Source organism: Dama dama, chromosome 21 (assembly GCF_033118175.1).
Source record: "Dama dama isolate Ldn47 chromosome 21, ASM3311817v1, whole genome shotgun sequence".
Classification (NCBI taxonomy): domain Eukaryota; kingdom Metazoa; phylum Chordata; class Mammalia; order Artiodactyla; family Cervidae; genus Dama; species Dama dama.
Genome location: NC_083701.1, coordinates 12,515,377 through 12,542,801, shown reverse-complemented (window position 1 = coordinate 12,542,801; position 27,425 = coordinate 12,515,377).

Sequence of the window (27,425 nt, the reverse complement as noted above, 5' to 3'; positions counted from 1 at the left end):
TTACCTCAGTTTGAGGTAGTTGTATTTTTTTTTTTTTCTTAATCTAGGTACAGTTGATTTATAATGCTGGGCTAGTTTCAGATGTACAATAAGGTGATTCAGTTATATATATATATATATATATATATATATATATATATACATATATACATATATACACACACACACACATATACATTGTTTTTCATATTTTTCCCATTATAGTTAATATAAGATATTGAATATGTGCTATACTGTGCTATACCATAGGACCTTGTTTATTTTGCATGCATGCTAAGTCATTTCAGCCATGTCCAACTCTGTGCAACCCCACCAGGCTCCTCTATCCATGGGATTCTCTAGGCAAGAATACTGGAGTCGGTTGACATGCCCTCCTCCAGGGGATCTTCTCAACCTAGGAATCAAACCCAGGTCTCTTAAGTCTTCTGCATTGCAGGTGGATTCTTTACCACCAGTGCCACATGGGAAGCCTGTTGTTTAATTTTTAATTAAATTTAAAAAAATTATTTGGATGCTCCAGGTCTTAGTTGTGGCGCATAGGATCTTTGATCTTTGTTGAGACATGCAGAATCTTTCGTTGCAGCGTGTGGGATCTAGTTTCCCAACCTGGGGCCCCTGCATTGGGAATGCAGAGTCTTAGCCACTCGATGACCAAGGAAGTCCCTATTTTATACATAGTGTGAATCTGTTAATCCCAAACTCCTAATTTACCCCTCCCCTGCTTTCCATTTGGTAACCATTTAGTTTGTTTTCTATGTCAGCGAGACTATTTCTGTTTTGTAAATAGGTACATTTATATTATATTTTAGATTTCACATATTAATAATAACAGAATATCTGTCTTTCTTTGTCTGACTTACTTAGTATAAAAATCCCTAGGTTCATCCATGTCATTGCATATTCCTTTCTTTTTAAGACTGACTAATATTCCACTGTGTGCTTGCTCTGCTTCATTAGTTTTCCCAGCATGTGGTTCAGAAGACAGTATCGCCCTTTGTAGACACAAGGACCTGTTGAGCAAAATAGTCATAGCAAAACTAGTCATGATGACTAGTAACATTTATTGAGCATCTGCAACATGGGCATTATCTCATCTAATCCCCAAACCAGTTGCAAGGTGATTACCAGTTTTCTTATCTGACCAAAACAGAAACTAAGAGTCTGATACAGGATTCTCAAGGTCACACAGTGAGTTAGGGGCAAAGTCAAGATTAAATCCTAAGTCTATAATGATTTCAAAGCTTATGCTCACTTTGCAGTTCTCCGAAGGCAATGACTCAGTTTTATACTAGGGATGGTTCTGATTACTCTGGTCTAAATCAGAGTACATATTTGTTTCATTTGATCATCCTACACAGAAGTTTCTTTCCAACACAAAGGAGAAGTGCCATTTGAAAACACCCAGAAATAGTTGCTTTGTTGAGAATTAACTTATTGGATTATCCTAATAAATGTTTAGAAAAAAAGATGTTCAGATTTTTCTCTTTCAAAACTGGGATCAAACAGTATAAATAATTCATGGAAGATGGAAGATGTAGGGTCCAGCTAATCTAATATCAGTCAAGTTGACCCTCTTTCTTTCTAAGCTGATTCACTTACTCACATTAATTAAATTTGGCATATATAGCAAAGGCCAAGAATAAAACTTGTAGCATTCAGAGCTAGGGAAAGATACAGTGTCTCCTCTGAAAGAAGGCTCGCTGACAGGGCAAACCAACCAATTGAACTTTAGTTAGATTGCCTAGTTGTCACTTTTGATCTTATTTTCATGTATGACCTTGTGTGCAAGTTCAGCAAAGTGCTGAGGAATACAATGTACTAACATATTTATTCAATCTTGGTGAGCAAGACTTACATCACAGTTGGTGAAGTTCACTAAATTAACTTTCTCAGGCTATGGAAATATTCAACCAGTTGTTCTTTGTTATAAAATTTTATTTTATTTTAAATTTTATTTCCTCATTGATAGCTCCTGAACTCTGAATTCCATGAAGCTTAATGAGGATTGGCTCTAGCAAATCTGAGCAAAGATTTTCTCTTGTTTCTTACTCATTAATATATTAAAATATATATCTTGGTTGCTCTGCACTAGAGAATTGACCACTTAATACCTGAAGGCAACACTAAATTTGTACTTGTGTCCATTCCAGAGGTACAGAGCATCAAAAGCAAATCACCTGGGCAGGTATTTGTAATATATATGAGACAATGATGAGGGGAAAAGCAGAAAAAGGCCACTTTTTTTCAGGGGGTTCTCAGATATAACTAGCCTTACATGAGACAGTAGTAATTTATCAAAAGCATGTTGTGGGTCAAACACTATACTAAATTCTTCGTATTCAGTCAATAGAGCATAAAGATTTCTTTGAATTTGGCAAGATACCAGCCCATCATTTTTCTTCATCTCAGATGGGTGATTCGAGGCATGTTTCTAACCCTCCTTGGATATCTTATCATTTAAGAGAGGATTTTAATTATGTGTACTTCATTGAGCTGACTTCATGAGATAAAACTTATGAAGTATTTACCTCTGCATCCAGCACACAGTAAGAGCTTTATAGCTTAGTACTTACTGCTGCTGCAATTCTCTAAGACCACGATGTGTTGTGATTAAGGGATCAGAAGACAGGAGTCCTGGAGTTCCTCTTCTGCTCTCAGAAACTTTGTGACTTTAAAGGTCCATATGAAGAGGTCCTTACTGGGACAGAACCCAGATTCTGATATGACCAAAGAGTCTGAGTGACTGAGCCCACATTCTGCCTCTTTCGATGTGTCCGCCAGCATCCACTGATTTGCGTGTGCTCTGAAGAGTCTTGAGAGATTAAAAATGAGGAATAATGACTTGAGCTACCTTCATCCTTGAGGGTTCAACCCTTAATTAATGTGTCTGCCAACTTTAACATTCTGATTGAAAGGGCTGAGAAGGCAGATCAGAAAAGAAAAGAAACAGAGACTGATAGATCTTTACAGCTTAATCAGCAAGCCCTGAGGATCATGGAGGAGCAAAGGGGAGATGTGATTCAGAGAACAGTGGAAGAGCTCACTCTTCAATATGGATTGTCCCAGCTCTTCTAGTGGTGTTTATAAATACTGGCTAAAGAACAGGGTGTGATAGTAAAGTGTATGTGTCATTTTGACTGAGTCATATACCCAGATTAAATATTATTTCTGTGGGTGTCTGTGAAGGTGTTTCCAGATGAGATTAGCACAGTAGACTCAGTAAAACACCCTTCCCTCTGTGAGTGGGAATCATCCCATCTATTGAAGGCCAGAATAAAACAGAAGACTGAAGAAGAAGGAATTCACCATCTTTTATTTTCTGCCTCACACTTGAGATGAAATATCTCAGCTCACTTCCTCCTGCCCTGAACTGGGACTTTCACCATTGGCTTCCTCAGTTTTCATGCCTTTGGACCTGGGCTGAATTATACCACTGGTTTTTCTATGCCTCCCACTTGCAGAGGATGCATTATTGGAATTCTCAACTTCGATAATCTTGTCAGCCAATTTTTCATTATAAATAAATAAATGAACAAATAAATTTATTTATGTATTTAATTAATTTCTTGGTTCTGTTTCTCTGGAGAACCCTAATACACAAGGTATGCTGTAGATGCTGTAATGCTTGGGTAACAAATTATACCATGAGCATAACAGAGAGTAGGAATGTGTCTGTTCACATTTTGCAGGATGGCTAATTTGGTAATTAGAGGCAAAGAGGTCAATGCCAGACTGTCTGCTTGGATGGGAAGCCCTGGAAACCCACAGAGGCTATCAACAATAAAGTGGTCTCTCAAGAACAGGGGACAACAGATACTCTGCATCCAGGATTTGAGAAGTGAAGCTGATGCTGAGCCTTAGAATCTGATGGAGGGTGATATAGCCCACAACTCATATTTTGGTGCTGGAACTATCCACATTTGCTTGGTAGAAAAAACAGCTTATTTAGCTAACTATATGTATAGCTGATTCACTTTGCTTTACAGCAGAAAATAACACAACATTGTAAAGCAACTATATTCCAATAAAAATTATAAAATAGAAGGTAGGATTTTTTTTTTTGAGCAAGTGTCACTTGACAAATATTGGACTGATGCTGAAGCTGAAGCTCCAATGGTTTGGCCACTTGATTGTCTTTTCCACTCATTGGAAAAGACATTGATGTTAGTAAAGACTGAAGGAGACAAAAGGAGAAGAGGGAAGCAGAGGATAAGATGGTTACAAAGCATTACCCACTCAATGGACATGAATCTAAGCAAACTCCATGAGGTAGTGAAGAACAGGGAAGCCTGGTGTGCTGCAGTCCAAGGGGTCACAAAGAGTTGGACATGAGTTAGCAACTGAAGAGTGACAAATGTGACAAATAGCATGTCAGACACTATAAAGCATTTCTAATTCTCCCAACTAACAACTCAAGTATTACTAACCCATTTTAAAGATGAAGAAGCCAAGACACAAGAAGAAGATATAACTATCCATCAGACAGATAAGACTAACACAGATTCACCCACGTCCCAGGTTCTCATCCTTTCCTCTGTGATATGGCAGCTGCCTGGAGAAGGAAGTGGCAACCCACTCTAGTATTCTTGCCCAGGAAATCCCATGGACAGAAGAGCCTGGTGGGCTATAATCCATGGGGTTGCAAGAGCTGGACACCACTTAGCAACTAAAACACCACCACCACCACGGCAGAAGATGATAACGAGATGCTTAGGAAAGCACCCAGCCTTCCCTGACATTTCCTGGCTGCCATAGTAACCCCATGATCCAATTCCACGGTCGTGAGGTGTTACTGCTACATGCCTCCAAGAGAGGAATACCATCTGAGTTCATGAGACTATTTGATGTTGGAGAGTCTGTTTACTTTGGCCTATAACTGTAAATGAAACAGTGGTTTGGATAAACAAATGACCACTATTGCTTGTTTGAATAGGAGGGAGGATGTGACTTACAGGCAAGACTCCCAGCTAAATCAACTAACCAGACAGCAAGCTCCTCATGTTAATCATGACTAAATGGGAGTCCTGTTCATTTAATACAGATTTAGAGATATATGAATTAGAGGCTGGCTGGCTGCATTCAAAAGTAATTAATGAATGAGAAAAAAAATGGGCTATTTGTCTCAGTCTAGTAGAGCATCCCTGCCATTTCCAAGATGGTATTGCAATTAGACTCAGTCCAGAAATATATATCCTCTGACTCCTAGTTCAGCAAAATCAAGAAGGCTAAGGAGTATTAATAGTAGAGCTGGAACTACAATGCCAAACCATGTACCTATTTCTCAAGGCTGCTAAATAGCATTAACAGTAGTAATACAGTGACAAAAACAACAATTCAGTAGTGGGAAGGAAGAGAAGAAGGAAAGGAGAACAAGAAAGAAGAGGAAGGGAAAGGTGAGGAAAAGAAAGCAACTATGATGACAAGTGTATAATGAGGCCTTTCTACACACCCTGGACTAAGCCCTTTTTGTATACGGTCCCATTTCATCCTCACAAGAGTGCTCCCAGGTAGTCATTTTAATCCCTATTCGGACTTCCCTGGTGGGCCAGGAGTTATGACTTTGTCTTCCAATGCAGGGGGTGCAGGTTCAATTCCTGGTACTGGAGCTAAGATCTCACATGCAGCCAAAAAAAAAAAAAAAAAACAGAAGCAATATTTTAACAAATTCAATAAAGACTTTAAAAGGGGGCAGGGCACATTAAAAAAAAAATCTTTAAAACAACATCCCTATTCTGTGGATAAGGAATCTGACCCTGGGAGTTTCTGTGATCTCTCCAACATTGGTCAGCACATGAGTGGCACAGTCAGGATTTGAAACTTTCAATGGGAATGTGCTGAATCCCATATTCTAAGGCTAATCTCTTCAAAGGCTTTCCCTGAAAGATGGTAGACCCCGCCCTCAATGGGAGTATAATCTGGCAGGAAAATGTTCTCATGCCATCATATACTATCATTGTGTCCTTGCAAAATTTCTTCTGCTTCTCAGGGTTAGTTTTTCATCTCTAAAAGGGAGATAATAATACATTATCTGTCCATCACATAGGATTGTCAGTAACATCAATTATGTTCCATAAAGATAGGATTACTTCATTATTACTGCACATGTGTAAGTAGTATTACTCCTGTTGATTTTGTCTCTATAGCTCTCTTGCTGAATCAAGGCTGGAGTTCTGTTTAGCAATGTGAAAATACTCCCTTCTTACTTTCTTCTTCTCAGAGAACTAGAGGGCTACTGTGACACATGTCATAGTTTATGTAGTTGAGCCACAGGATGGGTTTCCTGTGGAAACACTGGCCTGCCACTCACCCTCTGAAGAGGTTCATTCACAAGCTGACACTGAGTGGGCAAGCATGCCTCTGGTTGCATTCCTACCCTCTGTTACAGCAGGTTGCATTTATTTTTTTTCTATTCATTTATTTTTATTAGTTGGAGGCTAATTACTTCACAACATTGCAGTGGGTTTTGTCATACATTAACATGAATCAGCCACGGATTTACATGTATTCCCCATCCCGATCCCCCCTCCCACCTCCCTCTCCACCCGATCCCTCTGGGTCTTCCCAGTGCACCAGGCCCGAGCACTTGTCTCATGCATCCAACTTGGGCTGGTGATCTCTTTCACTATAGATAAAATACATGCTGTTCTCTCGAAACATCCCACCCTCGCCTTCTCCCACAGAGTCCAAAAGTCTGTTCTGTACATCTGTGTCTCTTTTTCTGTTTTGCATATAGGGTTATCATTACCATCTTTCTAAATTCCATATATATGTATTAGTATGCTGTAATGTTCTTTATCTTTCTAGCTTACTTCAGTCTGTATAATGGGCTCCAGTTTCATCCATCTCATTAGAACTGATTCAAATGAAATCTTTTTAACGGCTGAGTAATATTCCATGGTGTATATGTACCATAGCTTCCTTATCCATTTGTCTGCTGATGGGCATCTAGGTTGCTTCCATGTCCTGGCTATTATAAACAGTGCTGCGATGAACATTGGGGTGCACGTGTCTCTTTCAGATCTGGTTTCCTCAGTGTGTATGTCCAGAAGTGGGATTGCTGGGTCATATAGCAGTTCTATTTCCAGTTTTTTAAGGAGTCTCCACACTGTTCTCCATAGTGGCTGTACTAGTTTGCATTCCCACCAACAGTGTAAGAGGGTTCCCTTTTCTCCACACCCTCTCATTTATTTTTTTGAAAAAGTTTTCTCATGATCCCTGGCCCATAATAAGTGCCTAATAAATATACCAGTGCCTTCCCTTCCTCTTGCCCTCCTCATATGGGCAACAAAAGTGAGATCAAAGAGAGAGGTAGGGTGTGAAAAATATGAGGGAGGTAAAACTGATCAGACTTAGAGGAAGGGGAAGGTGTTGGGTCATCCACGTCATTAACCAACTAAAGGAACTATAACTAACAAACAGAGACTATGATAGTCTTATTCACCCCTTTATATTTAGTGACTGGCATAGAGGAGAGCAGGGAGTCCTTAATGAATACTTGATGAACACATGAATCAGAATAAGGAGCCAATATTTAGTATATTCAATGTGTAAAACACTTCCTCTTGGAGGAGGTTGCCATTAACCCCACCATAGAGCCGCCAGAACTTACACAGGACTGGGGAAACAGACTCTTGGAGAGCACAGACAGAACCTTGTGTACACCAGGACCCAGGAAAAAGGAGCAGTAACCCCACAAGAGATGGACCCAGAATTGGCTGTGGTGTCCAGGAGCCTCCAGTGGCAGCCTGGGTCGACAGTGGCCTGCTGCAGGGTCGGGGGCACTGAGTTCAGCAGAGCTTGCATGAGACCTTTTGAAGGAGGTCTCCATTACCTTCATTACCTCCAGCATAGTTTGGCCTCAGGTCAAACAACAGGGAGGGAACACAGCCCTACCCATCTGAGCATGGCCCCACCCATCAGAACAAGACCCAATTTCCCCCTCAGTCAGTCTTTCCCATCAGGAAGCTTCCATAAGCCTCTTATCCTTCTCCATCAGAGGGCAGACAGAATGAAAACAACAATCACAGAAAACTAACCAAACTGATCATATGGACCACAGCCTTATCTAACTCAATGAAACTATGAGCCATGCCATGTAGGGCCACCCAAGATGTATGGGTCATGGTGGAGAGTTCTGACAAAACATGGTCCACTAGATTTAAGATGAAAAGAGAAGACTTTTAGAAAAGAAAAGCTTCATGAAATAAATATATTTGAGAGTTTTAAAGAAATCATGACACCATACCAATGATTGGGGAAAATTTAGGAACACAAATAAAAATATATTTGTTAAACTAAGATTAAGAAAGTAGAGAGTGACATTTTTTACCTTTCCAGGTCTTTCAAACACTAACCTGATTTTATATCAATATTCATTTGCATAAGTTCAATAATATGCTATATACCAATTTAACTTAATTTGTATGTGCATGTTTTGTGTGAGTAAAATATGGATATTGCCAAAAAAAAAAAAAAAACATGGTCCACTAGAGAAGGGAATGGCAAACCACTTCAGTATACTTGCCTTGAGAACTCCATGAACAGCATGAATAGGCAAAAAGATAGGATGCTGAAAGATGAACTCCCCAGGTCAGTAGGTACCCAATATGCTATGGGAGACCAGTGGAGAAATAACTCCAGAAAGAATAAAGAGATCAAGCCAAATCAAAAACAACACCCAGTTGTGGATGTGATTGGTGACAGAAGTTAAGTCCGATGCTGCAAAAAGCAATATTGCATAGGAACCTGGAATGTTAGGTCCTTGAGTCAAGGCAAATTGAAAATGGTCAAACAGGAAATGGCAAGAGTGAACATTGACATTTTAGGAATCAGTGAATTAAAATGGACTGGAATGGGTGACTTTAATTCAGATAACTATTTCATCTACTATTGTGGGCAAGAATCCCTTACAAGAAATGGAGTAGCCATCATAGTAAATAGGAATCTGAAATGCAGTACTTAGATGCACTCTCAAAAATAACAGAATGATTGTTGTTTGTTTCCAAGGAAAACCATTCAGTATTACAGTGATCCAAGTCTATGCCCTGACCAGTAATGCAGAAGAAGTTGAAGTTGAACAGTTCTATGAAGACCTACAAGACCTTTTAGAACTAACACCCGTAAAAGATGCAGTTTCCATTATAGGGGACTGGAATGCAAAAGTAGGAAGTCAAGAGATACCTGAAGTAACAGGCAACTTTGCCCTTAGAGTACAAAATGAAGCAGGTCAAACGCCAACAGAATTTTGCCAAGAGAACACACTGGTCATAGCAAACACCATCTTCCAATAAGACAAGAGAAGACTCTACACATGGACATCACCAGATGGTCATTACCGAAATCGGAATGATTATATTCTCTGCAGCCAAACAGTCAGCAAAATCAAGACCGGGAGCTGACTGTGGCTCAGATCATGAACTCCTTATTGCCAAATTCAGACTTAAATTGAAGAAAGTAGGGAAAACCACTAGACCATTCAGGTGTGACCTAAATAAAATCCCTTATGTTTATACAGTGGAAGTGACAGGCAGATTCAAGGGATTAGATCTGATAGACAGAGTGTCTGAAGAACTATGAACGGAGGTTCGTGATACTATACAAGAGGCAGTGATCAAGACCTGAAAAAGATCATCCCCAAGAAAAAGAAATGCAAAAAGGTAAAATGGTTGTCTGAGGAGGCCTTACAAATAGCTGAGAAAAGAAGAGAAGTGAAAGGGAAAGGAGAAAAGGAAAGGTATACCCATTTGAATGCAGACTTCCAAAGAATAGCAAGGAGAGGTTAGAAACCTTCCTCAGCAATCAATGCAAAGAAATATAGGAAAACAATAGAATGGGAAAGACTAGATATCTCTTCAAGAAAATTAGAGATACAAAGGGAACATTTCATGCAAAGATGAGCACAATAAAGGACCGAAGAGGTATGGGCCTAAAAGAAGCAGAAGATATTAAGAAGAGGTGGCAAGAATACACAGAAGAACTGTACAAAAAATGATCTTCATGACTCCAATAACAACGATGGTTTGATCCCTCACCTGGAGTCACACATCCTAGAATGCAAAGTCAAGTGGGCCTTATGAAGCATCACTGTGACCAAAGCTAGTGGAGGTGATGGGATTCCAGTTGAGCTATCTCAAATCCTAAAAGATGATACTGTGAAAGTGTTGCACTCAATATTCCAGTGAATGTGGAAAACTCATCAGTGGCCATAGAACTGGAAAAGGTCTGTTTTCATTCCAATTCCTAAGAAAGGCATTGCCGAAGAATATTCAACCTACTGTCCAATTGCACTCATCTCACAAGCTAGCAAAGTAATGCTCAAAATTTTCCAAGCCAAAAATAAAAAGAGAAAAAAAAAAAAATTCTCCAAGCCAGGCTTCAACTGTATATGAACCATGAACTTCCAGATGTTCAAGCTGGATTTAGAAAAGGCAGAGGAACCAGAGATCAAATTGCTAATGTCCATTGGATCATCGAAAAAGCAAGAGAGTTCTAAAAAAAATCTACTTCTGCTTTATTGACTATGCCAAAGCCTTTGACTGTGTGGATCACAACAAACTGGAAAATTCTGAAAGAGATGGGAATACCAGACCGCCTGACCTGCCTCCTGAGAAATCTGTATGCAGGTCGAGAAGGAACAGTTAGAACTGGACATGGAACTACAGACTGGTTCCAAATTGGGAAAGGAGTTCGTCAAGGCTGTATATTGTCACCCTGCTTATTTAACTTATATGCAGAGTACATCATGCAAAATGCCAGGCTGGATGAAGCACAAGCTGAAATCAAGATTGCTGGGAGAAATATCAATAACCGCAGAAATGCAGATACCACCTTAAGGAAGAAAGTGGAGAAGAACTAAAGAGCCTCTTGATGAAAGTGAAAGAGGAGAGTGAAAAAGCTGGCTTTAAACTCAACATTCAGAAAACGAAGATCATGGCATCCAGTCTCATCACTTCATGGCAAGTAGATGGGGAGACAATGAAAACAGTGACAGACTTTACTTTCTTGGGCTCCAAAATCATTGCAGATGATGACTGCAGCCATGAAATTAAAAGACGCTTACTCCTTGGCAGGAAAGTTGTGACCAACCTAGACAGCGTATTAAAAGGCAGAGACATTCATTTGCCAACAAAGGTCCATCTAGTCAAAGAGAGGTCTGTCTAGTGAAAGTCATGGTTTTTCCAGTAGTCATGTATAAACATGAGAGTTGGACTATAAAGAAAGCTGAGTGCTGAAGAACTGATGCTTTTGCATGGTGGTGTTGGAGAAGGCTCTTGAGAGTCTCTTGTACTACAAGGAGATCCAACCAGCCAGTCAATCCTTAAGGAAATCAGCCCTGACTATTCATTGGAAGGATTGATGCTGAAGCTGAAACTCCAATACTTTGACCACCTGATGCAAAGAACTGACTCTTTGGAAAAGACCCTGATGCTGGGAATGATTGAAGGTGGGAGAAGAAAGGGATGACAGAGGATGAGATGGTTGGAGGCATCACCGACTCAAAGGACATGAGTTTGTGTAAACTCCAGGAGTTGGTGATGGACAGGGAAGCCTGGTGTGGTGAAGTCCGTGGGGTTGTAAAGAGTTGGACATGACTGAGCTACTGAACTGAACTGAAAATGTAAAGCACTGTGCTAAGCATTCAACATAAAGTTTCTCATTTAATCTTTATAATTGCTTTTTTTCCCCATTTTACAAGTCAAGAGATAAAAGTTTAGAAAGGTCAGAAGCTTACTCAGGCTCATATGTCAGACAGGATTTAAATCAAGGCTAGCTCTGCTTTGGACTTCAAACTATTGTGCAAAACCACTCATCCAGTGCAACTCTCTATAACTTTACAGAAGAAATGAAGGACTGAAAATGTGTTTTAACTCACCTGAGGCACTTTATAGCTCCAAATAATGCCAACGTGGGATACTTCCTGGATTTCAGAAGTATATGCCACAAGAAGGGAGAAGGAAGAGACGCACGACTTCATGCGGAAATAGGAAAATCCTTTCCTTGGAGTGAATGGGCACATTGCTGAATTTCCTAAATTACTGGAGTTCTTGGCAAATGGAAAGTAAAGTCTGCAAGAAGCCTCAGAGGAGAAGAAAGTAGAACCCAGTAGTTTCAAAGATGATTCATTACTTGTACAACCCAAAAGGGACGTCAGAAAATACCCACAGGGATTAGTGTGTGGTAACATCGACTCCAAGACCACAGGGTTGACTCTGACAGAGATGCGTTTGCAGCAATTCAAAGCTATGGATGATTGAGTGCAATGAAGGCTTTAAGAGCATAGTCATATATGATGTATTCAGACTTGGTGGGGAAAAGCCAAGAACAGCAAGTTTCTCTTGGTTATAATCTCCTTGTATGGTCTAGGAATAATCACCACTTCCATACTATTTAGAAATGATTGCTGGAGACAATATAACTAGGCGGGGGGGTTGTGAGATTGTAGTAGAGCGCTGCCGTGGGCAGCTCTTGGCATGCAGCCATTGCTGTGCAGTTACCCAAAATCCATTACCAGGTAGCGGTTACCATGAGACCACTAATGGTCACTAAGCCATTGGGTGCCACAGAGGGCCCCTTCCCCAAGCAAGCAACTGTCAGTGAGTGACCGTTAGTGGTCCTGCTCAGTCATTGGTTGGCACCACAGTGGGCTCCGCCCCCCAGGTGAGCAACTGTCAGTGAGCGGCCATTAGCGGACCATTCAGTCAAAGGTTGGTGGAGTGGCGGTTGTCAGGCAGGGAGTGAGGTAAGAGGTAGATCCCGGCCTTCTCCCCAGGGCCCTCCAACTCACCTGGTCTCAGGCCAGCAGGTGATCTGGGGGCCCAGGGAAGAGGCTGGGGGCTCTGTCCCACAGGGCTCCAGAGTCCTCGCCAAGGCCACCCACTGGCTGGGCCCAGGCCTTGAGGCAGTAATGAATGAACCTCTCCCTCATCCCCGCCTCTGCAACCTCATGGTATTGGCCATCTGCATGGGTTGCAGTCTGTGGGACCTGGACCCTCCCTTCCACCATTTTGGGCAGCCTGAGGAGCCTGAGGGCCAGCTAGGTCCTGGGCATCTGGTTCCTTGCAACCATGGATGGCAGTTCGGGGTCTGGGGCCCTGGCCCTGAGAGAACTGCCAGCTGAGACCTGCCTCCTCTTAGCCAGGACTGGACCTCAGAGGGGGAAAGTTGTGCCTGGGGACATGGCCCTTTCTTTTTAGAATGGAGAATTTCATTGGATGGAGATTTACAGGAAAAAGGTCCTGACCGTGACCTGACCTCAAGAACAAAAACTGTGACACCAAAAATGTTTGTCAACAACTCACACACCTCTCCCTCACCTTACTCAGAAAAGAGCTTTGCTGAGAGCTTTCGGGGAGTTTGGGGTTTTTAAGACATGAGCCACCATCTCCTTGCGGGGTCCGCAATACACCTTTCTCTGTTCCATACTCTGATGTTTTGGTATTGTTTGGCCTTTCTGTGCATTGGACACACAACTTGGGTTTCAATAACAAAGACTACATCTCAGACAGAACAAAATGATAACGTGTGGACAAGAGGACTTAAAAATAATGTATGATGTTAGCCAAAAAGTTCATTTGGGTTTTTCCATGCTATGGAAAACCTGAACGAACTTTTTGGCCAGCTCAGTAAAAACTGTGGAGGTTGAGGTAGAGAGAATTGACTAAATTATCCAGTTTCCCATTCGCAACCTAGGACATTATTCTTCAGGGCCCAGTTCAAACCTCTGAGCCACTCTGGGAAGGTTTTTTCTGATCTGGTCAACTTTCTGTGACATCTGGTTCTTCTGACTCTAATTATTCTAAGAACCTGTATTCTGATTGGGCATTTGGTGTATATTGCATTATTTTGTTGTTGTTAGTCATGTCTGAATCTTTGAGACCCCATGGACTGCAGCACGCAGGCTCCCCTGTCCTTCACTCTCTCCAGGAGTTTGTTCAAACTCATGTCCATTGAGTCGATGACACCATCCAACCATCTATATGGCTCCCTTCTCCCCCTGCCCTCAATCGTTCCCAGCATAGGGTCTTTTCCAATGAGTTGGCTCTTCACATCAGGAGACTAAAGTATTGGAACTTCAGCTTCAGCATCAGTCCTTCCATTGAATATTCAGGGTTGATTTCCTTTAGGATTGACTAGTTTGATCTCCTTGCTGACCAAAGGACTCTCAAGAGTCTTCTCCAGCACCACAGTTGAAAGCATCAATTAATGCATTAATTTTTTGGCAAGCATATGGCACTCTCCCCACCTCCCTCATCAAATCAGTTCTCCTTCTTTTAGAGATAGGAACTATATCCTGCACATCTTTTTATTCCTTATTATATGAGAAACGAAGCATGGTATTGCTAAATAGACATACAATACAATCTAGATTCACACAGAAACAGGTCCCTAAAACTGTTCTGCCATATTGTTGCATAATTTTGAGCAAGTAAGAAAGAAAACTAACATCTGTAGATTCCCTACTATGTGATTATATATCTATGCCCAATATCACCTTTTAGAAAACTAGGAGCTGGGCCAGGTGCAATTTCTCTGACCTTAAACACAATCAGAGGATGGAGTGGCATTTTCGCACTGGATGTATTATTTCAAATTGAGAGGATCATAATAGAAGCAGCATGCTAGGAAAAAGCTCAATCAAAACTCAGCAAGATTAGAAAAGTCAATTAAAATTCAAAGGACTTAAGCTGGAGAAGAGAATCTTGGCCAAAGCAAGAGGAGGAGAGAGCCTGGGACAACGCCCTGAATATAGGAGCTTTGTTGCAATGATTCTGAGGAAAATCAGAAATTAATTTTCTACTATAGGTGCATCATATTTGCATTCTCAGTTACAAGGTAACTCAACTTCTTCACCAGAAAAATAGAATGAAGGGAAATATCTTCCTAACTGGGTTGCTGTGAAAATTGAGGGAGCTAAAATAAGTGGCAGCATTGAAGACACACTGTGAATCTCTCTCTTTTGTTGAACACCTAATAAATTGTTTATGCTCAAAACTAGTTCACTGAATACATGAATAAGTGAATAAAATATCTCATGAATCCTTGCCGATCTTGGCACTGTCTCCTGACTTTGCCTTAAAATTTCTTGTCTCAGATCCTATGTCTAGGAATTGATGCATTTCTTAATTGCCTGTCAGGAACAGAAAAATTGATTTTTTTGTTGTGGTATGTTCTGGTGACCAAGACTTAGGAGACACTGGCAAAGAGCATCTTTAGCGAGGAAGTCTTGGAGTTTTAGCACACCTTGTTCAGCTATAACAAATATTCCTTTCACAAGCATTATCTGACAGTCCATTGGCAGATAGAGAAATGATATCAGTAAAGTGTTTTATGCCAGTAGGTACACAATTTTTTCAATATGTGGATGCTTTGAAGCAATCAAGGGCAACTTATCTCACAATTGAAGAGTAAGTTCTGAATTAAACATTGAAAATCTATTGAAGAGACTTTCTTTAGTGCAAGAGATAGCTAATTTAATGGCTTCTAGAACTGCATGCTTTCCATAGTGTTAACCTAACAGTGAAGAACATGTATGCAAATGAAGAATTGCAAAGATACTTCCTCCTAAATTGAAACAATGTATCAATGAAGGAAGCTACATCTTGGATCAGACTTTTAATTGTGATTATTGTGTTCTGTGTTAGAAGCAAATGCTCTTCAAGGACTTACCTCTCTAAGGAGAAATCTTAAGCCCCACATTTAAGGTTACAAAGATTGACATGATGCAGGATGCAAATATTTTACAAATATTTTCAACTAAATGAAAATGAAAACACAGTTTATTCAAAGTTATAAAACACAGAGAAATCTAGCTATACAGTTTTTCAAATTCCAACAGTTATTGTTTTTACTAGTGTTCCTGTACATGGATTTTGAGTGTCAATTCTCAGATAAAATATAACAATTCTTAACATGTGTATGAGGAACAAAAGGGAGTCAAACTATGTGAGGCAAGAGCTGATAAAACTGCAAGGAAAGATAGATGAATCCACCGTCATAGTTGTAGAGTTCAGCATCCTTCTATCACAAAGGGACATATCCAGTAGGCAGAAAATCAGTAAAGGCACAGTTGACCTCAAAACACTATCAATCTACTAGATATAATTGACACCCATAAACTATTTCACACAATACCACATTGTTCTCAGTTCATATGAATCAGTTACCAAGACAAACCACATTCTGAGCCGTAAAACACTTCTTAGTAAATCTAAAATAATATAAATAATACAGTAACTGTGTGTAGACCATAGTGAAATCAACTGCAAATAAATAACAGAAAGATAAATGTAAAATCTCCCAATACACAGAGATTAAATAATGGACTTCTGACTAGTTACATGAATTGACAAAATCTCAAGAGAAATTTTAAAGTATTTTTTAATCAAACGAAACACAACTTATCAAAATTTGTGGGATGCAGCAAAAACAGTCCTTGAAGGGAAATTTATAGCATTGCATGCATATATCAGAAAAGAAGAAAGATCTAAATAAAGTTTCCACCTCAGGAAACTAGAAAAAATACAACAAATTAAATCCAAGGTAAGCAGAAGAAAAATAGGAAGATTTAGATCAGCTATCAATGAAATGGAAAACAGAAAATCAGTAGAGAAAATCACCAATCCAAAAGCTATATCTCTGATCAATAAGCCTCTAATAAGGTTTACTAAAAAGAGAGAGAACATAAATCGCTAATTTTAAAAATGAAAGAGGTAACATTACTATAGATCACAGGGACACTAAAAGGATAATAAAGGGTATAGAGATATGAACAACTCTCCACCCCAAAATTTGATGTAGATGGCAAATAAGCACATGCAAAAATTCTCCACATCATATGTCATCAGTGAAATGCAAACTAAAAGAGTGGACTACCACTGTACACCTACTGTTTGGTTGCTATCAGTTCAGTCACTCAGTCGTGTCTGAATCTTTGCGATCTCATGGACTGCAGTATGCCAGGCTTCCCTGTCCATCCCTAAATTCCAGAACTTGCTCAAACTCATGTCCATCGAATTGGTGATGCCATCCAGCCATCTCATCCTCTGTCATTCCCTTCTCCCACCTTCAATCTTTCCCAGCATTCGGGTCTTTTCCAATGAGTCAGCTCTTCTCATCCATGGCCAAAGCACTGGAGCTTCAGCTTCAGCATCAGTCCTTCCAATGAATATTCAGGACTGATTTCCTTTGGGATGGACTGGTTGGATCTCCTTGCAGTCCAAGGGACTCACAAGAGTCTTCTCCAACACCACAGTTAAAAGCGTCAATATTTTGGTGCTCAGATTTTGTTATGATCCAACTCTCACATCCAAACATGACTACTGGAAAAGCCATGGCTTTGACTAGACAGACCTTTGTCGGCGAAGTAATGTCTCAGCTTTTTGACATGCTGTCTAGGTTGGTCATAGTTTTTCTTCCAAGGGGCAAGTGTCTTTTAATTTCATGGCCACAGTCACCATCTGCAGTGATTTTGGAGCCCAAGAAAATGAAGTCTCACTGTTTCCATTATTTCCCTGTCTATTTGCTGTGAAGCGATAGAATCAGATGTCATGATCTTCATTTTCTGAATATTGAGTTTTAAGCCAGCTTTTTCACTCTCCTCTTTCACTTTCATCAAGAGGCTCTTTAGTTCTTCTTCACTTTCTGCCATAAGGGTGGTGTCATCTGCATATTTGAGGTTATTGATATTTCTCCTGGCAATCTTGACTCCAGATTGTGCTTCATCCAACCTGGCATTTCACATGATGTTCTCTGCTCTACATATAAGTTAAATAAGCAGGGTGACAATATACAGTTTTGATGTACGCCTTTCCCAATTTGGAACCAGTCTGTTGTTCCATGTCCAGTTCTAACTATTGCTTCTTGACCTGCATACAGATTTCTCAGGAGGCAGGTCAGGTGGTCTGGTATTCCTATCTCTTTAAGAGTTTTTCACAATTTGCTGTGATCCACACAGTCAAAGGCTTTAGTGTTTTCAGTGAAGCAGATGTACATTTTTTTGGAATTCTCTTGCTTTTTCTGTGATCCAACAGGTGTTGGTAATGTGATCTTTTGTTCCTCTGCCTTGTCTAAAACCAGCCTGAACATCTGGAAGTCCTCGGTTACATCTGATTCTTTTTTGACCCCATGTTCTGTAGACCACTAAGCTCCTCTGTCCTTGGGACTTCCCAGACAAGAATACTGGAGTGGTTTGCCGTTTCCTACCCAGAAGGTCAAGGGGATCTTCTTGACCCAGGGATCAAAGTCAAGTCTCCTGCTTTGGCAGGCAGGTTTTTTATCACTGAGCCACAAGTGAAGCCCCATACACTTATTAGAATTGCCAAAATTCAGAACACTGACAGCACCAAATGCTGACAAGCATATGGAGTAGCAAGAAATTTCATTCACTACTGGTGGGATGCAAAATGGCACAGCCACTTTGGAATAGAGTTTTTCAGTTTCTCACAAAACTAAACATGCAGTTACCATATGATCAAGCAATGGCACTTCTTGATATTTAACTAAATGAGTTGAAAACTCATGTCCACAGGAAAACCTGCACTGTCATGTTTATAGCAGCTTTATTCACAATTGCCAAATCTTGGAAGCAACCAAGATGTTATAGATGAGTGAACATATAGCAATGAAATATTATTCAGTACTAGAAAGAAATGACCAATTAATCTGTGAAAAAACATGGAAAACCCTTAAATGCATTTTATTAAGTGAAAGAAGTCAGTCTGAGAAGGTAACATACAGTATGGTTCTAACCAAATGAAAAGGCAAAATTGTGAAGATCTTAAAAAAGAAAATCAGTGGTTGACAAGGAGATGATGAACAGGTGTAGCAGAGAGGATTTTTAGGGCAGTGAAAATACTGTGCATGATAATATAATGATGGATATATGCTATTATACTTTTGTCTAAACCCATGGAATATGCAACACTGAGAACAAATCCTCATGTGATCTATGGACTTTAGGTGATTATGATGTGTCAACAGTAGGCTAATCAGTTGTAACAAATGTACCACTGTAGGGGGAGATGTTGACAATGAGAGAGACTACATGTATGGTGGAAGGGGTCGTATGGGAAATCTCTGTACCACTCCCTCAATTTTGCTGTGAATCCAAAACTGCTTTTAAAAAAAAGGGAAAAAAAATATTTGAATAGCTAGCATATTTGTCACATTTCTTAGGCATGATGATGGATTCTGAATTTTTTGAGTGTTTATATGATTCATTTGTTTCCCTGGTTTGGCTATGTTGGGGATAATTTGTCAACACACTCTTTTAGCCTCAAATGATTAAAAATATTCCAGGATATTCAAAAGTCATCCAAAAAAGGAAAAGTCTTAGCAAACTGAACAATTCTAGAGGTTTTAGCCTCTGTGTGTGGAGCACTGGGCTGGGTCTTTGTTGCTGCCCACGAGCTTTCTCTACTACACCAAGCGGGGGCTGCTCATGGTGGTGTGTGTGTGGGCTTCTCATTGCAGCAGATTTTCTTGTTGCAGAGCATGGGCTCCATGCATGAGGGCTTCAGTAGCTGCAGTTTATGGGCTCTAGAGAGCCGTCTCAATTATTGTGTGGAACAGGCTTACCTGCCCTGTGGCATGTGGAATCTTCCCGGACCAGAAATCAAACCTATGTCCCCTGCATTGGCAGGTGGATCTCTAACCACTGGACCACCAGGGAAGTCCTGTTAGGTCTTTAATATTCAACCATTCCTAGTGCAAGCATAGGATTTGGCACTTAGCAGGTATAAGTAGCTCCACAAATGTATGTTGTGTTAGTTAGCATTAAGTGTTATCTCCTTTAGGACAGATGGCACATCTCCACAACTTGAGATGGCTTTAGATGGAATTGAGTGGGAGGGGTTAAATTAAAGCACTCTATTGAACGGCTACATTTCCCATCTTGCCCTCCTAAGTATCTCAGTAGATAAATACTAGTTGATTGCAGCTGAGTGGCATGGAGCCCTGAACAGAATTTGGAGGACTGATTAATACATATCAGAAAGCCAAGTCAAATACCACGTAAATGACTCCTGGAGGGACAGAAGAAATCTCTGGCCAAATTTCCACAAATTCCTAAGTCAATTTTGCCTTTCTATGGCCTCATCTGGTTATGGGGTTTTCTGTAGCCTGCTATAGTTAAGATGCCCGTACAGTGTCCTAACTAAATCATACCTTCATAAAATAAGCAAACATTGCTGAACACTGACTACACATCAGGCACAAGGCTGGGTGCTGGAACCATATGAAAAAGATGTGATTCAGATCAGCGAGAGTTCACATTCTAGTTAGAAAGGCAGGCTGGTGTGATGAGCATAGGCATGTGCAGGAAAGAGGCTTGGAGGAGCTGGAAAATCTCTGCTTTTCAAATCAGAGACTGTGATTTGACTCCAGACCCTCCTAACTTTAAGGTGAATATTCTTTGACAAGTTATTAATTCTCTTTAAAATTCAGTTTTATTTGCTTCTGAATGATGGTGATGACCCTTAGATATACTACCTGTAAAGCACTTGGCACAGAGCAGACCCCTGATATATGATTATTCATACTCTCATGTCTGGGTGGGATAACCCAGGGATGGTTGTGTCTTGCACAAGCCCAGCCCACAGCTTCTACCACTGTCAGGGGAGTATGCATGTGCATGCGTGATAAATCGCTTCAGTCGTGTCCGACTCTGCAACATGCCAGGCTCCTCTGTCCATGGGATTCTTCAGGCAAGAATATTGGAGTGGGTTGCCATGGCCTCCTCCAGGGAAATCTACCTAACCCAGGGATCAAACCCATGTCTCTTGCATCTCCTGCATTGGCAGACAGTTTCATTACCACTAGCACCACCTGAGAAGCCCTAGGGTCAGTTCACAGCCACTAAATTCTCTGATATTTTTATTTCACTACTGAGCTCTCCTCACTTTCTAGGAAATTTGATGTGGAAATTTGAAGGATGCTATAAACACTGGATGTTCTTAGGTGGTTTTCAGAAAAGAAGAAAAACACAGGAGATAAGAAGAAAAAAAAAAAAAAGACATAGACTTTAAACTGTCATCAATCCCTGCTGTCATCTCAAGCTGGGCTGGATTTCCTGGTCTCACATGACAGTACCAGAAACAAAGATAATTTTGTGGGCTAGGTGTGTCTGAAATTCCAAGCTGATAGGTACACAGGGCCATGTAAAAACAGGAGCCATTAAAGTTTCAAAACTCAGTTCAGACCTCAAAATCAAAATCAAATCCTGACTCTTTCCTAAATTCAGATTTGGAGCAGATCCTTATCCTCTAACCTACTATTATTTGGAGCTATGTCATAGGGAGGATAATGCCCTCCTCGCCCCCTCCAGAGACGTCCATTTCCTAAACCTTGGAAACTGTGAATACATTAGATTACTTAGTCAAAGGAAATTAAATGCAGGTGGAATTAGGTTACTAATAAACTGATGCTAAATAGGAAGAATATTATCAATTATCTAGACATGGCCAATGTAATTACAAGGGTGCTTAAAAGTAGAAAAGGGAGACTGAAAAGAAAGTAAGTGGGAGAGGTAACTGAAAGAAAGGCACACAGAAATGCAACATTGTTGTCTTTGAAGATGGAAGGGGCCACAAGTCAAGGAATGTGGGCACTCTCTAGGAGGTGAAAAGGCAAGAGAATGAATTTCCTGCAAGGCCTCCAGAAAGGAACACAGTTGTGGGAAACCTCAATTTTAGTCCAGGGAGACCCATTTCAGACTTCTAATTTCCAGAACTATATGATAAAACATTTTGTTGTTTTATGCCACTAAATTTTTGTGATGTTTGTTATAGCAGCTGTGAGAAATAAATACAAGCTGGGATCACAGACTGGATCAAGATCCTGAAATTTACTGGAACCTAAGCTGGACTCATTTGTGAATTGTTCACTGGCCAGAAAATCATACCAAAGCTTTGTCAGTGATTTCTCTAACAAAAGACCCAGACAACAAAAGTGCTCCCTAATTTACTCTTATTAAGTAAAAAATATTTTAATAATAGCTATTAATTTATCTAATACTTTCATATTAATGATGCAAAATAGAAAAAAGCTATTACTTGCTGGACACCTTTTATTTGCCAAGTTCAAAGCCAAACACCTTTTAAGCATTATTTAATTAATTTTCAAAATAACTCTAGGAGCTGTATGCAATTTTTCTCTCGCTTTCATAGGTAAGGATACTGATCCTTATCTGATCCTTCACAGGATCATAAAAGAAATGAGAAATGGGATATAAGTGTGTCTAAACTCCTAAATTCACACTCACTCTCAACCTTTATTTTAAGCTCTTAAAAACAAAAGTATCTATTTCAAAATTATTAAACCAGAAGCATACTACATCTGAAGGGACTCTCAAGCTGAAACACACACACACACACACACACACACACACATGTATATACATATATTACATTCAGACCAAGGTAAATGAAGGTTTTCAGTATGCCAACATTCAAACTTTATAAAGGAAAAGCGTTACTTTATTATGTAAGAATTACTGTAAAATTCATTTGAGAACATTTATCCCTAAATGAATATAAAGCATATTTTTATGGCTAAAATATAGATTCAAACTGTATCTTCTGAGAAATTAGCATAAAGATACCTTCCTATAAGTCTGTATGTCAGACAGATTAGATTAGGCAATGGATATGAAAAACACTTTGTAAACTCTGAAGTGTTTTATGTATGTATTCATTGTTCGCTATTTCTTATAAACCTACTAGCAGCAACACGCATTTCTGTAGCCCATGGGATGTTTAAGGGTCTTCAATGTATACTCTCTCATTTAATATAATTTCTAAAGGTGAGCAAGAAGGTATTCCTCAGGAATGAAGAATAGAGTCTCAAAGTTTAGCATCTTTCAGAAAACATTTACCAAAGGCAGCTATGTGGCATTCCTATGTGAAGCACAGAACACAAAAGATGGATTGGACCCGAATTTTTCCATAAGGAGCTCACCATCTACTGGGAACAAATAGAGTATAAATAATTTCAATATGATGGAGCAAACGATAGTATTAAATGACTGCACAGTGCCACACAGAGAGTTGTTCAGTCACCCAGTGGTGCCTAACTCTTTGTGACCTCATGGGCTGCGGCACGCCAGGCCTCCATGTCCCTCACCACACCCCCTGGAGTTTGCCCAAGTTCATGTTCATTGCATCAGTGATGCCGTCCAGCTATCTCATCCTCTGACAGCCTCTTCTTCTGCCCTCAATCTTTCCCAGCATCAGGGACTTTTCCAATGAGTCATCTGTTCACATCAGATGACCAAAATACTGGAGCCTCAGCTTCATCATCATTCCTTCCAGTAAACATTCAAGGTTGATCTCCCTTAACATTGACTGGTTTGATCTCCTTGCTGTCCAAGAGACTTTCAGGAGTCTTCTCCAGCATCACAGTTTGAAGGGATCAATGTTTTAGCATTCTGCCTTCTTTACAGTCTGCTCTCACAACCATACGTGATCACTGGGAAGACCACAGCCTTGACTATCTGGACGTTTGTCGGCAGAGTAATCTCTGCTATTCAACACGATGTCTAGGTTTGTCATCGCTTTCCTGCCAAGAAGCAATCATCTTCTGATTTCATGGCTACAGTCACCGTTTACAGTGATTTTGGAGCCCAAGAAGAGGAAATCTGTCACTACTTCCACCTTTTCCCCTTCCATTTGCCATGCAGTAATGGGGCCGGATGCCATGATCTTAGGTGTTTTTTTGTTTTTTTGTTTTTAATATTTGGACTTAAGCCGGCTCTTTCACTCTTCTTTACCCTCATCAAGAGGCTCTTTAGTTTCTCTTCTCTTTCTGCCAATAGAGTGGTATCATCCAAAAATCCACACAGAAAAAATTAACCCCAATTTCCTGGCTTCTAATCTCTCTTCCTCTCTTTCTTTTTCCCTTTTCAAACACATTCTTCAAGACTTTTATTTTTCAGTCCTTCTGATCATCTCACTCCTGTGCCAGAAGGTGCCAAGCATCTCTCTGTCTTCTCACAACTCTCCAGATTGAAATCCACCTGGGCAGAGATGGTTTGTTTTTTCAGATGCCCTCAAATCATATTGTCTACAGCAGTCATAAGGAGTGATAAAAATGGGTAGAGATAGAGGCTTATATTCTTCTCTGCACCTACCAATATGCTGTACTCTTAGTATATAGGCTCACTTATTTATTCATTCATTCAGAAAACATTCATTTAACATCTACCATGTTGTAGGCAACATTCTAAGTTCTGACAGTATAGAAATAGCATCACTGATTGTAATAGCTATTATCTGCAGTGCACTTATCATGGACTAAGCACTCTTGAGGGCTTCCCTGGTGGCTCAGATAGTAAAGAATCTATGTGCAAGGCAGGAGACTCAAGTTCAATCCCTGGGTCAGGACGATCCCCTGGAGAAGGGAATGGCCACCTACTCCAGTATTCTTGCCTGAAGAATCCCTTAGACAGAGGAGCCTGGCAGACTATAGTCCATGGGGTTGCAAAGAGTCAGACCTGACTGAGTGACTAAGCACACATGTGCAAGTATTCTTATAAATATTTTGCTTAAGTTAATTTAATTCTGATGACAAAAGTAATCCTGTTGTCATTGTTTGAATGAGGGAACTGAGAAAAAGATTAGGTAATTTGCACAAGGCACACTTAGTAAGTGGATAAGCCATAATTCAAACTCAGCCTGGCTTGGGCCAACACACTTAAGCATTAGAATAATCCCAGACTTTGAGAAGAAACTCTTGCAGTCCTCATTTCTGAGAATTTTATCTTGAAAGAGTCTCAAATTTTATCACTTTATTGTGTATGTTATCATGTGCTTTTTCTCCCTTGTTCTGATAATGTATTAACTATCTTGATTAATTTTTTTGAAAGATAAATCCACATTAGGATCCCAGAATAAATCCCACTTGGCCGTGATTTTTTTATTACATCTCTAAATTTGATCTGCTAATATTTTGTTTAGGATTTTACTTATAATTTATGAGTAACATAGGCTTATAATTTTATTTTGTTTTATTTTTTTACTTATCCTTTTCTGTTTTTGGTATAGAGTCAGACTGTTTTCATAACATGTTAAAGTGTTCCTGTTCACCACTATCTGAAAGATTTCTGCAAGACATTATTTTTCTTGAAAATGCTTATAGGAATACACTAATGAAATAATTTAGGCCAGAAGTTTCCCTTTCCTGCTTTGGTATGCTACTTTGCTTGGTTGGGGGAAGATTTTTAATTGCAGTTTCAATTTCTGAGATTTTGGAATTTTCTAGTTATATTGTTATTTATTGATTAATTCCATTGTGGTCACTGTATGAATTCAATCTTCTGAAATTTATGTGAATTTGCTTTTGTGCTTAGTATAATGCCTGTTTTGGTAAATATTCCAAAAACATTTGAAAATACTGTGTATTCTTCAGTTTTTTGGTTGTAGTTTTGGGGCATAATGTCAATTAGTTCAAATTAGTTAAGAGGGTTTCTAAATAAATATTCTCTGTCCCATATGACTTTCGGTTTGCTCTTTAAAAAGCATATTTTAGACTCTATAGCAATAATTGATATTTTGTCTGCATTTCCAATTAATTCTGTTTTTTATATGTATCTTGAACTATTTAGGCATATATATATCTGGGCTCATTATGACTTCCTATTGATTGTTTCCTTTTTCTTTATAAAAGATTCCTATTTCTTTCTTTAATACATTCATCAATGTCTGTTTTCTCTTATACTTAATACAGTCATATCAGCTTTTGTTTGGTTAGTGCTTGTTTGCTATGTATTACTATCATTGTTATTATTTTACATTTAATCTATGTTTTATATTTAATCTATGTTGTTATTATTTTACATTTAATCAAGTGTATCTCTCCTAAACACATACTTGACTCTTGAATGCATATATTTATTTTTCTTAGTGTGATAACTTTGCATTTCCACTGGGTCATTACATAGCTTACATTTAGTGTAATTACTGAGATCAGTTTAAGTCTGCTATTTTAATATTTGCTTTCTAACTGTTCAGATTGTGGCTTGTTTCCTTGTTCTTCCTTTTCTATTTTTAGAATTAGTCAAAAAACATTAGCATTCTGTTTTTTCCCTTTATTCAAGTTTACTTATACATTTGTATTATTTGTAGTGATACTTTGATTGTATGTTCTTAACTTATTGTAGCCTACCCTAAATTAGCTCTCTACAAATTCTTGCAAGACCCTTACAACAATTTAATCCATTTATTCCATTCTCTTATTTCAATTAATTTTATTTACACATAGTTATAACACCCAAAGTACATTGTTTTTATTGTTTAACAACTGTAATATTTTATAGTTATCCAATATGCATCCCTTCTCATGTTTTCATTTTTTTCTGGAATTTCATGTTTTTATGTGATTTTCCTTCAATGTGAAAAACTTGCTTTAGAATGTCTTATAGTGTGAGCCCAATGTCAATACACTCTCTGAAGCTCATCTGAAAACATTTTTATTTCATCTTCACTTTTTAGAAGGCAGCTATACTCACCACTATACTTCCAATGCTGCCATTTCACCTTCACTTTTAATCATATTTTTGAATCATAGAATTTCAGTTTTTGTTTTTCTTTCAGCACTTTAAAGATGCTATTCCAGTATCTTCTGTTTTTCATAGTTACTCTTTGAAAGTTTTCTGACAGTAGAAGACAATGTGCCTTTTTCTATTGTACCTTTAAAAATCTGTCTTTGTCTTTAGTCTTCAGAAATTCAATTATTATGTCAATATGTCTTCTTGAATCTCTAAGTTTTATCTTCCATCAGTTTTGTAAACTTATCAGTAGCTTTTCAATATTGCTTCTCCTTTCTCCTTTCCTTCGGAGATTCCAGTTATATGTTTGTTACATATTTTACAGTTTCCCATGATTCTGTTGTAATCTGTTCAGATTTCTTCATTTTTCTCTCTCTACTTTGGTTTAAATAACTCCTATTGATCTTTCTACATATTCACTAATTGTCTTTTCTGCTGTTCCAAATAATGAGTTCTTAATTTATGATATTATATATTTTTGTTTTAGAATATCCGTTTGATTTATTTTAAACATTGCATCTCTTTGTTAGAGTTAACTATTGATTCATATTTTCCTCATTTAAAAAAATATGTGTATTTATTTTAAAGCATTTCTAATGAGTAAAATACTAATCTGTTTTTATTGGCTATTTCCTCTATTGATTTTGAGTTCTGTTTTTCTCCTTTATATTTCAAACTATTTTTATTGATGTATAACCCTTCTGTAAAGGACCATAAGGACTAAAGATGGTGTTACTTTTCCCCAGATGGTATTTCTTTCCTCTAGTAGGCAGAATCATGAGCCACTTTGGTTTATTCAGCAAGCAAGCCAGGTCAAGATTGGTTTGTAGCCCTAATCAGACTCAGTTTACCTCTGGTTACAAATCTCTCAAAGGCAAGAACTTTC